Source organism: Phodopus roborovskii, unplaced genomic scaffold (genome assembly GCF_943737965.1).
Source record: "Phodopus roborovskii unplaced genomic scaffold, PHOROB, whole genome shotgun sequence".
Taxonomy (NCBI): domain Eukaryota; kingdom Metazoa; phylum Chordata; class Mammalia; order Rodentia; family Cricetidae; genus Phodopus; species Phodopus roborovskii.
This window is the reverse complement of record NW_026125554.1, coordinates 330,887-342,886: the sequence shown is the minus strand read 5'-3', so window position 1 is coordinate 342,886 and position 12,000 is coordinate 330,887.

Here is a 12,000-nt window from a genome sequence, read left to right as displayed (position 1 = left end):
GGGTGGTCGTTTGAGTCCGCAGGAGTTCGTGACCTTGGATTAGGGTGCGAAATAGATCGTCCGCGCAGGACAAGATGTGGGTCCCCACAGAGTCACAAGAGGGATGCTATTTGGTGCGGTTTCCATGGGAACTAGATGAGTAGCTGCGCATGCGCATCAGTACTGCCGGGAGGCCGCAGATTCATTGGCGGTTGGTGTTGCAGGAACATCTGGAGATATGACTTGGTGCTACCTCCAGAAGCATATGAATGAATGAATGAATGAATGAATGAATGAACGAACGAACGAACGAACGAACGAACGAACGAACGCCTACAGTAGGGCTCAGTGGATTAGGGTGTTTGCCGCCAAGCGTGATGAACTGAGTTTAAGCCCTGGGACACATGGTGGAAGCAAAGAAAACTCAGGCAAGTTCTCTGGAGTCACATTTTTTTTTATATGGTTCGCCTCCTCACCCAGTAGTGAAGTCGGGTTTGGGGAGGATATGTGTGGGTTCTGATTAATGGTCTGTCACCGATGAGCCTCTGGATTTGTAGGGGAGGGTCTACCGTGATCTAGGCATTCTGCAGAAATACAAGCTCTCCACTAAGATGTCTTACCCGTGTAAGTGGAGACCAGATTACCTCAGGGGTGTTCCGTCCTTTGGAGCCCTTTTCCACCCCCACCCCTTTTTTGTTTTCTTAAGACACTTGCGACAAAGTGTGGCTAACGCTGGCGGATCAGCGAGCCACCCCTGGTCTCCAGCGCTCCAGCATAGGCATCGCCCGCGCGACCCGCCTTCCTTGTTCTGGGTGGACCTCGTGCCCAAGCACTTGACCTACAGAGCCCACCGCCGAAGACGGAGTGGCAGTTGACCGCATTCGTTTGCAGGTCTGGGGATCGAACCCTGAGTGTCGCTGGAGCCCTCGGACAGCGTCTGCCCCACTGGCCCTGGCCCCGGCTTACATGCGGTTTAAATGACCCTAAAAGCCAGGTAGTCTGTGCTGGGGCCTGCTGGCCTTGATAGGGCCACCCCGGCAACACTAATCTACCTCCACCTCCTGAGTGCTGGTGTGAGAGGTGTATTGAACATACCTGCTGCGCTCCAGGCTAGCCCAGCCCCGTCCTGCTTGCTGAACAGGTGCCTCCGGGGCTCGCCTCTGACCTTGCAGGCCACTAGCACCCCTGTCTGCCCTATCCCATAATGGACGTGGCTGAACGGGAAACAGTCGGGAAGGGGAAGCCGAGTGGCCACCCGGTTAGCCGGGTTGCAAAGACTAGGTGCCAAGAAAGAGTTGTCAATCAAGCTGCAGGGGCGTGGTAAGGGAGGCCTGGTTCCTAGCCGAGCCCAGCATCTGTCAGTTGGGCCTCAAAGGGCGGATCCTTAGGAGAGCCGCTCAGTCAGAACACAGGCTAGTTAGAGGCTCGTCTCTGGGGAAATACGATTTGTTCAATCAGGGTCGGGAGGTGGGACGTCACGGCTGCAGCTGTCAATCTCTCTACAAGCCACTACACTGGCCCCAGCCAGAGGATGGTGAGTAGACCGCAGGAGGGGAGACGGTCACCGTGGCCACTGTGTGGGACAAAGGGGATGGGGAGCTGGCCTGAACTCCCGACACCGGGCAAAATCGAATGTATGCAGAGCATCCCAGCAGCAGCAAATCTGAAGCAGTGAGATTACCACAAGTTTGGAGCCAGCCTGGGCTACAGGAATAAATTACTGGAGGGAACTGGGCTTCCGGAACAGGGGGCTTTGGTCATAGGGACCTGTTTCCGGCCAAGGGCGAGTCCAGTGTAACAAAGGGAGTGGTGGGGAGGACTGAGAAGAATTTGAGAATGTGTTACACTCGCAAGCCTAGTTAAAAAGAGTTCTGCGGAAAGGGTTACCCAGGACTAGGAGAGGGCTGCAGCCCACCCTGTGACCTGTCACCAGCCTGTTAGGAGGAGCCCTGGGTGCTGAGAGCAGGTGGGAAGAACGGAAGCCATCAGCTGAGTGATCACTGAACAATTTGGTCCAGGTGAACACTGGAGACAAGTGGTCCAAACACAGAGGGAGTCAGTGTGGACTTGGAGGACAGACTGACCTCGTTCAGGGTCCTCGAGGAAGGAATAGAGGCACGGTGCGTGCATCCATTCTTCATTACCAGCACAGGCAGGGTTTCACCCCTGACCATGCCCCCACCCCCTCACCGAGAGCGGGCCTCCACCCTGACCACATCTTCAGCCCCGAACTGGGGAATTTTAGGTGGGGCTCCATGCTGACCAAGCCCCCACCCCCTCACTGGAGAATTTTAAGCAGGGTTGCACCCTGACCAGGCTTCTAGCCCTCTTTTTGCTACTTTGAGAATAAGGTCTTTCTCAGTGTGAGAGATAAACACATCTTGTCTTTGTTGGGAGGCTGGAGAGACACTCAGGATGAGTTTGTTTCCCAGCATCCACATGGTGACTATGGCTGCCAGGAACTCCAATTCTAGGGGATCCAGTGCTCTCCTGCCCTCTCGTAGGCATCTGGGTTGAGGTGCACATATACACAAAATTAACCCCCTCCACCTTCAAGACAACTATACAGCCCAAGCCCTGTAGGCCAGGCTGGTCTGGAACTCAGAGATCTACCTGTCTCTACCTCCCAGTGCTGGGATTAAAGGTCTGTGCCCAAGCAATTCAAGTAGTACCTATTGTTGGGATTTACATGTTCACAATCACACTTCAGACAGGCATGCCTGTGGCCACACCATATGTACAGAACATACATACATCTTTCATCTCTCCTTTTCTCTAGTCCAAGATTAGTTTGTTGAAATAAAACACCCTTAATTGAAATCTCTTGAAATGCAGCTGCTATAGCCAGCCCCTGAATTATGAGCATCCAAAATCTGAACAAATCCCAATAAATTCATCTATGCATTAATTTTTCCATATACTTAGCAGGTCTTCAGCTATGGCAGCAGCCCCTCTAGGCTGTGGGCTTCTAGGCTGGGCCTTCCTGCCAGGGACTAGGCATTCCGCTAACCTTTGCCCTCTGGGCCCGGGCTGGCCCACTGCAGGTCATCTGTGACTGCAGCTGCTTGCAAAGTCAACCACTATTGTAGCAACTCTGAGTTCTTGGCACCCACAGGTCCTGCTGACCTAGTGCATAAGAGGGGCCACACCTTTGCTTCCCTAAGCCTGGAGCAGCTCTGCAAAAGCTGTGGTGGCTTCTGTGAGGAGGAAAGGTCCTTACAAAACTTTCAAATTCTAAACACTTCTGTACTTGCTCCTGCTTTACTCCAGTTCTCCTAGCTATTAAAATATTCTCGAGTAAATATACATCCATCTAATATTTCTCTGTCTCATATATCTAATTATATACATTTTTTACCCTTGAGGTTAACTAACACATCTTTATCATCTGGCTGGGTATTTCTGTTTCACATCTACAATTATATGCATTTTTACTCTGGAGGCTAACTAACCATACTTCTTTACTATGTGACTAATACTTTTCTGTTTCATATCTATAATTATACACATTTTCACTCTCAAGGTTAACTAACCATACTTCTTTATCACATGACTAATATTTTCCTGTTTCGTATCTACTATTATATACAGTTTTACTCCTGACTCACTCGCTGCGCTTTACTTCTTTTATTCAAGCGCTCTCTTCATGCTTGTACACTTGTGGTGTCTATTCCTCTGTGGTGTCCCTCACTTCTGTTCCCGTTCTCAGCCCCTTGATTGGGTGCCATATGTCGGCACCATCTGTATGGCTTCACATTGCTGGGCCATACATCGTCCATCATTTCTGTTCCCTGTTCTCAGCCCCTCGTTCGGGCGCCATATGTCCAGAGCGGTCTGTGGGGCTGCAATCGGAGCCAGCTGAGAGGCCCCAAGTCCATACCTGAGTTGGGGAGTATGGATGAGGGAAAGAAGTTTGTACCTGAGTGGGGTGTGTGTGTGGGTGAGGGAAAGGCTAGCTATAGATGATAAAGAAAAGACAGAGACACAGAATAAAGATCAGGAAGGCAGATCTTATACACCTTATCCAAAAAAGGGAACACAGTATCATGTATATGGAACAAACAGACTTTTCTTCCTCACTTATTCTAAGGGTTCAGTAACCACACCTTAGCTCCAACTTGTCCTTCCCTAGCCTTGAGGGTCAAGAGTGACCACACCTCAGATTCAGGTCTGTTATTTAGAGTAACAGTCAAACACCCTACTGTAGCCACACCTTTGACTTGCTGAGGAGTTTTGAACTCTGTGTCCTTGTGCCAAGATGGAGTGCAGCCATCTTTATGGGCACCCAAACTTGAGGAGGCAGAGAAAGCAGGTTACTATAGAAAAAATAGATTATTAATGCCAGTCCCATGAATGGGGCCAGCAATGGGAAGAGGGATGACTGCCAGAAAGAATGGAATGGAGATGTGCCCGTTGTACAGGAGAGACAGGAGAATGAGTTAGACCCCAATGCAGATATGCCTTTCACTGGGACATCTTGGGAAGTCAGGCCCTAGTTGCTGAGTAGGTGCCTGCTTGAGCCTGGAGGTGGTCCCAGCACCGATGTCCCAGGAGCTTGGGGGATCGCATGCCGAATGGAGGTATGATGTGTTCCTGTAGTACCTGAGCCATCACATCTGTAATTTTTCTGGAGGTGGGAAATGCCTCTATCTATAGTTCAAAGATGGGTGGGGTCAAAGAGAGGCGGTAGAGACTGATATCAATTTCCACCAGACCAGATTTCCTGATACAGAAGCAGAACTCTTTCCCAGGAACATGCAGGTATCTGTAAAAGAGCTGGAATAGGTTTATAACTTGGTGTCAAAGACTATGGCTTTGGGTTAAATGGCATGAACATTTTTCCTAGGGTGTGATAAAACATATCTTTAAGTCCATACTTAGAAGACAACTAGAGGAAACTTACTGACCAAAAGGGTTTGAGTGAGTGAAGGAGGAAGAGAATTGAACACACCTACAGGGTTCCATATCCTCTTTAATGCTAACCTGTCTCTAAAAGCTGGACGAGTGAAATCCACAGAAATTTAAGGATTCCTAAAGACTGTAATCAGTGCTCTATCAGTTTATCAAAATTGCATCTATCAATGCTAAAATTGTGAACCTCTGTTCATCTGTTCCATAGGAAATCATGTCAGATAGCCAATGTTAAAATCTTACCACATGCTGGGTGGTGGTGTTGCACACCTTTAATCCCAGCACTCAGGAGGCAGAGGCAGGCTGATCTCTGTGGGTTGGAGGCCAGCCTGGTCTACAGATCAAGCTCCAGGACAGGCTCCAAAGCTACGGAGAAACCCTACCTTAAAAATCCCATTGCTTCCCCCCACAGCACCAGCTCTGACATGCTAAGCCAAGGTGGGGAGATGGTGGGAGGCTTCCCCACATGAATGAATGTGAGCCATTTCTGTAGAGAGGGGAGCCAGATGGGAAAGAGGGACTGCCTCAGGTTGCAGCACAGTGGCGGCGTTGGCGTCGGCGGTGGTGACATGTGGGAGCCCTGAGTATGGACTCTGTTCCATCTTGACTTAAGGTCACAGAGTTCAAACTTACCCTTGCTTCTCAAGGATATCTCATCAAAGGTGTGGCAACTAGATGTTTTGCTCCTCATGTCAAAAACAGGATGCTTGGCCAAAGATGTGGTTGGTTACTAAACGTTTGAGAATTAAGAAGGTAATTGTGCTTGATTGTCCCTTGAACCATGGTAAGGAAGCCTTTTACTCTCCTCTTTTACTTTGGGTATAAAAGGGGTTTGAGAAATAAATTCGCTGCAGCTGCCGTATCCCTGAGAGCCCTCCTGACTCTGTCTTCGGTCTCTTCACTCCCTTTTTCAGGCATGTCCCACAGGTGGGCTGGTTTCACACACAAATGGAAGAATGAGACATTTCTCACGGGAGTGGGAGAGCAAAGCCAAAGTGGACATGCTTTGCTGGGTCCCACCAAGGGCGTGCCAGTAACAGCACACAGGAGAAACAAGAGGTTTAATGGGGACAGGGGGAGAGCACGAGGCCATCCTGGAGTAAAGGCTTGAGAAGCAGGCAGGCAAACAAGTAGGGAGTGGTGGTGGGGTGAGGGGGTGGGGAGGGGCTGGGGAGGACAGGAGTGCCCTGTTCATTAGCCTGGCTGAGGGATGTTGAGGGTGTGGCAGCTGGGTATGGGTTCACGTTGGACCCTCGAAAAGAAGACTCAAAGACACTTTAAGAATGAACTTAGCCTTTTGAAGAAGCTGCAGGGTTCTCCAACCCTGAAGCAATTCCCTTTGCCCAGGGCATTTTAATATTTTTCAATATTTACACTTTAGGCAGTTGGTTACCATATGCTCTGAACAACTTGAATGAGGTTTCCAAAAGTACAATGACAAGTGCAAATTCTTGATTCATCAGGTACCACAGTTTTCTGGGTTTCCTGAACCAAGTTTTGCATAGGCTTTGTATCCTTGAGAAACTCTCAGACGTGTTTCACAAGAGAAACAAAGGGTATCTGTTAAATCAAAAGATGGATTAGGGATAGGTGCTAACTCTCTGGAGTTAGGCCAGGTGTAGCCCATCGGGGATTAGGGCTAGGTGCTAGCATTCTGGCCCAAGGCCCAGTAGAATTCAGCCACAGATCCCCCTTTCTTTTATACCAAAATTAATTGTTTTGAAGGTTATGCAGCCTCACAGTATATACAACCTTCTTTTTATCTGTTTTACAATCTCACATAAGTAGGCCAAAACACATTTTAAAGCTAATAGAGCTACTATTGCTAGGACAAGGGCAATACTTACCTGAATAAGAAATCTATTAAAGTCATTCATAGGGTTGAATGATGCTATAGTATCAGCAAGACTTTCCATAATATCCATTTCTGTCCTATCAGGTAACTTTTTGGCAGAATTTTCTATGATTCCTTTCTGTAAATCATAAACCATTTGAGAAGAATTAGGCCGACCCATCAACTGTAGCTCAACCGTATCCCAATCATACTTGCTTTCATTAAATCTTAAGTGTGTAATACAATAAGAAGAGACATTCCAATCACATTTTAATTTTATTTGCTCCTTCAAAATTTCTAATTGATCCCCAAACGGTGTATTAGCTTGTCTTAACTCAGTTAATTCATCCTTTATCTCATTATCAATTTCATTTTGTTCAGTCCAAAGTTCTTTTGAATGCTTATGCCAATCTCTAATGAACTCAGCACTTTGAATTTCCCATGAAAACTGCAAAAACCAGTCCAACCATTTGATGTGTCTTTTTTAATAACCCTTTCAGTGAGCTTCTATACCAGGATCATCACAGGAGAGTCTTGCCATGGCTTTGACAACCTCACTGGTATCCAGATTTCTGCCCTTGCTCTAAGAATATATAAGTTTTCAAAGGTCAAATTTTAAAACATGCTAGAATTAGCACAGGTATGAAGGGCAGTGTTCACAAGTGATATTGAAATTATTAGTGTAACATTATACAGGCCCCTTTAGTAGCAAGTAAGGTAGTGATACACAGCTGTAAAAGGATGGCTTTGATTTGTTCTAAAAGACAAAGTATATTTATCATCCCCAGTGTTTAATTTTCCTTACCATGCCTTAAGAGGATAGAAGGCACTACTCATTCCCACGTTAGTCTGAATTAAATTGCCAAATTGCAAGAGAGGACTTGACATTTCAACTCCATGCTACCAGATAAGTTCATTAACAGAAGCACAGATTTCTATATTTCCACTCAACTATACCGTTTACACATTAACTCTGAGTGAGAATATTTTCCTTGAGCAGAGCTGAAAGGCTCCAATAAATGACATCTCCATGGAGATAGTGATAGTACTCAAGGCTTCTCACTCTCACACTGTTGCCAATGCACCCAATCATACTCCTTGTTGGTACACCTTACAGAATGGTAGATTTGTGGAACTAATAGCATTAATTTCCTGTCCTTTAAAACCAGATTCATGAAGCATATAAAACTTGGGTAGTATTGACTATGGATAGCCATACTTGAGAAATTATATTTCGTCATTGAATTCCATTTCTCATGCAAATAGGAATTCCTTGCGTAATTCTCAATCCATTGGCTGAGCAGGACCAGGTAGCTATGGAGATTCATTGACCACTACGGAGATAATTCCATATCTCCCCAACTTACTGCTAAGTTAATCGGAGGGTTGGAGATAAAAGCCCAATAATTACGGTTCATCCCTTTTTCTTGCACCTTTACTACAGAAAGCATGGCAAGAAATAAATTTGTGCATGTAACATGGAAAATAAAAGACCCAGAGACAGATATTGGGGTCAAGCTTCAAGCTGAAGATCGGAGAAGCAAAGCAGCCAAACCAGTAGATCTTACCTCTACCAAGCTGAAACAGCAACTCTGTCTCCACAAATCCTCAGAGAAAAAGGCTCTGAGTTCCCTTCTCTTCCTCCTTATACTCCTTTCTCCACCCAGACATGTCACTCCTGTTTCCACCACCCTAGTGCTGGGATTAAAGGTGTGTGATCCCAAGAGCCAGCGTCAAAGGCGTGAGCTCTGTTATTCTTGAACTCAGAGAGTCATCTGCCTGTCTCCGGAGTCCTGGAATTAAAGGAGTGTGCCACCACTGCTTGGCTAGCTAGTATGGCTGCTGGGATTAAAGGTGTGTATCAGCACTGCCTGACCTCTATATTTTGTGGCTGACCAGTTTTGTATTCTGAATCCTCAGGTAAGCTTTAATAAATCATAAATAATATATCACCACAAATAATATATCACCACATGGATGAGCTGTGGTGGCGCACACCTTTAATCCCAGCACTTAGGAGGCAGAGGCAGGTGCATCTCCGTGAGTTCAAGGCCAGCCTGGTCTACAGAGTGAATTCCAGGGCAGCTAGAGCTACACATAGAGAAACCCTGTCTTGTAGAATTTAGAGGTTTGTGAGTCATGTGAAGAAGTATGGCCTCTTCTTTGTCACACAAATTCTTAAACTGTCTCCAGGTGGAAGTATTCACCATCTGCTTGAAAGGCCTTCCCTTTCCAAGAGCATGTCAGCAGCTGAAGCATGAGAGAGATTCCTCTTGTTCATATCGGATTTTTATCAATTTCCATGGGATCCATAATTTATTATCTCTTGTGGAAGCATAAGCATACCTCAGCCCTGAAAGCTTTCCCTGGTTTTACATGGATGACCTAATTCAGCAGCTTTTCTCCCACAACTCAGTGTCTTTCAGTACTGGCTGTCCCTGTTTTAGTAACATTTAGAAGTTAGTAATTCTGTCTCTGGGGGCTCTCATATCTCCCTTCTGTTTAACAAGCATCTCCCTTAGAGTATGATTAGATTTTTTGTGGCTGAATTTTTTTTTTTTTTGTTTACTTAATTTAAACCCTAACAACTAAGAGAATCTCCTCTTTGTATTTTTTTTTTTTTCAGGAGAAATGTGTAATCCCCAACTGGGTAAAATTTTCTATAGCAAATTAAACATTCTTTCTAAGGTATCAGTATCCGAAGCAACTGTAATAGATGATTATAATAGAGTTCATAAAATCCTAGATAAAGGGAAGTCAGGTATTTATCGGGGAATCACTCATGGATAACAGAATAATGTGGAGAACCGCCAAGGTCTGCAGGAGAATGAGAGTGTGCTCCCAGACAACACACTGATGGGGGAGCTCCTTCTGTTTGTTGTAAATATATGTTTCTCTTATTGGTTGGTGAATAAATCTGTTTTAGTCAAAGCACAGGCAGGATTTAACCAGGTGGGAAATCAAAGCAGGGATAGAGAAAGGTAGGAGGGGGAGTCAGGGAGATGCCATGTAGCTACTGAGGACGAAAGAGGCCCAGGCATCACTGGAGATACACAGGTTAATAGAAATGGGTTAATAATTAAGAGAGAGACCTCAGACTAATGGTTGAATGAGTTCCTGCAACAATTTCCCCCTTTGTCCAAATAAGAGGGTTCTAAGTCTAATATAATATAATATACAGGGGTTGGCGAGATGGCTCAGCAGATAAGAGCACTGGCTGCTCTTCCAGAGGTCCTGAGTTCAATTCCCAACACCCACAGGGTGGTTCACAGCCATCTGCAATGGAATCTGATGTGCTCTTCTGGTGTGCATAAAGACAAGACAGCTCACTCTCATGTATATAGAATAAATAAATATTAAAAAAAACATATAATGAGAACAAATATGAAGTATTGTCTAGGAGAAAGAAAAGGTAAAAAACACACACAAAATTAGAACTACAATTAATAAGAACATTATCAAGCAAGAAACACACTAAATGTCCAGGCTATAGGTAATTGTCAAATAAAAATATTAGAGATTATTACAACAGCTGTCCTATCCTGTGGAGTCTAAGTCTTGTATCTAAGTGTCTTAGCTAAGGCACGAGAGGACAGTAGCTCAGACTATTTAGTCTTCTATCCCGTCAAAGATTTGAGAAGGAAAACAATATTACCTGAGTAAGCAGGAAGTGCAAGTGGGTGACTTCCTAAAGGCACAAGAAATGATAGAAACAGCTGGCTACTTGGGCCCAAAGTAACCCAAAGTCTCATAGTAATGTTGGGGTAACCAAATTTGTCTAAGGCCTAGAATACCTGACAGACTACTTTCAGAAGCAAGAAGATTCAAAAGGCTTTTCTACTCTGTCTTGGCAAGGTTCAGCAGTCTCTTTTTGCTTGTATCCTACTTGTCCAGTTTGGACAGTGTGTCTACTGTCAGCAGTTGAGGCAAGGGCAGTTCTTTGCCCAATAGGCCAGTTTTGCCAGTAAGAAAACAAACTCCAAATGAAGTATTTCTGGTACCCATCATACTCTCAGAAATAGCTCTGTGCTGCCAGGAGTAATTGTGGCACATGTCAACAGAGTTCTAAGTTATTAAAACATTTAAATGCCATATTCTGTAGATCTCTGAAGAGTTTTAAGATCATAACTATGCATAACTCTGACTAACATAACTGAGTTTAAAAAGCATGGGTGGCTGTGACCTATAATTCTTAATACCTATAGAGCTTAAAGATTAAAAATTCACATATAAAATAAGACAATCTTTAAACAGATGTGTAGAAATGAGGACAATGACCTCAAGTTGTATTGATCAGAGATAGAAATCTGTAGTGCAATATATAAAATGTCCTAAAATTGTATCAATATAAAAATGTATTAAACATATGTAGAAACATACATACAATATGGCAAAATAATTTTAACTTAGTGTGCAAAAACATTGTAAACAGAAAGAGGAGCATATACAAATGACAAATATAATTTCAAGTTTGTATCTATATACAAATTATTTATACAGGAGTACAAAAATAAATTCTACATATGTATCAATACACGAGAATCTGAAATCAAGGTAAATTGTCTATAACAAATAGTTACTGAAATAGTTCACCAGTAGATACACTAACCTACCTATTATCCCATCCCATCCATTCCCCATTTTCTTTTCCAAAGGAGATTCCTGAGTCTAAATTTTATGCTTCATATCCAACCCTATTACAACTATAACCAACCCTTAACAGTTGACAATTAACCAGAACTTTGAGAAGAGACCCAAAAACCAAACCAGATTGTATATGTGGATCGTGTGAACCCAAAGCTTAACTGCACTATGGTCATATTACCCTCTGAGCATTCCCTACAGGAATTTTAATGCAGAGGGAAGATAGGATCGTAGAGTGGATCTTTTTACCACATAAACCAAGTTAAAAAATTAAAAAAAGAAAAGGTCTCTGAGTTGATTCTGAAAGGAAAATTGAGACTTTGTAAATTAGCATGAATAGATCAAGCAGAAATTATAATTGACAAGTTGTAGGCAGAAAGTAAACTTTAGCCAGGCTCAAGAAGTTCCACTAGGCCTGGTGCCCAGGCCTCTTTAGGTCCAACACACCACAGACTCTGCCTCAGTAAGTCAACCATTTACAACGCAAAGGCCTATAAAGGGATTGGATCCCTTTCTTCTGAGTCTTTTGACACCTTCTGGGTGAAAGGTTTCTGGATTGCACGCCAGGCAACCCTGGCCTGTTCTAGGGCAGAGAAAATCCCTCTCCCTCGACATTTTGGGACCCAACATGG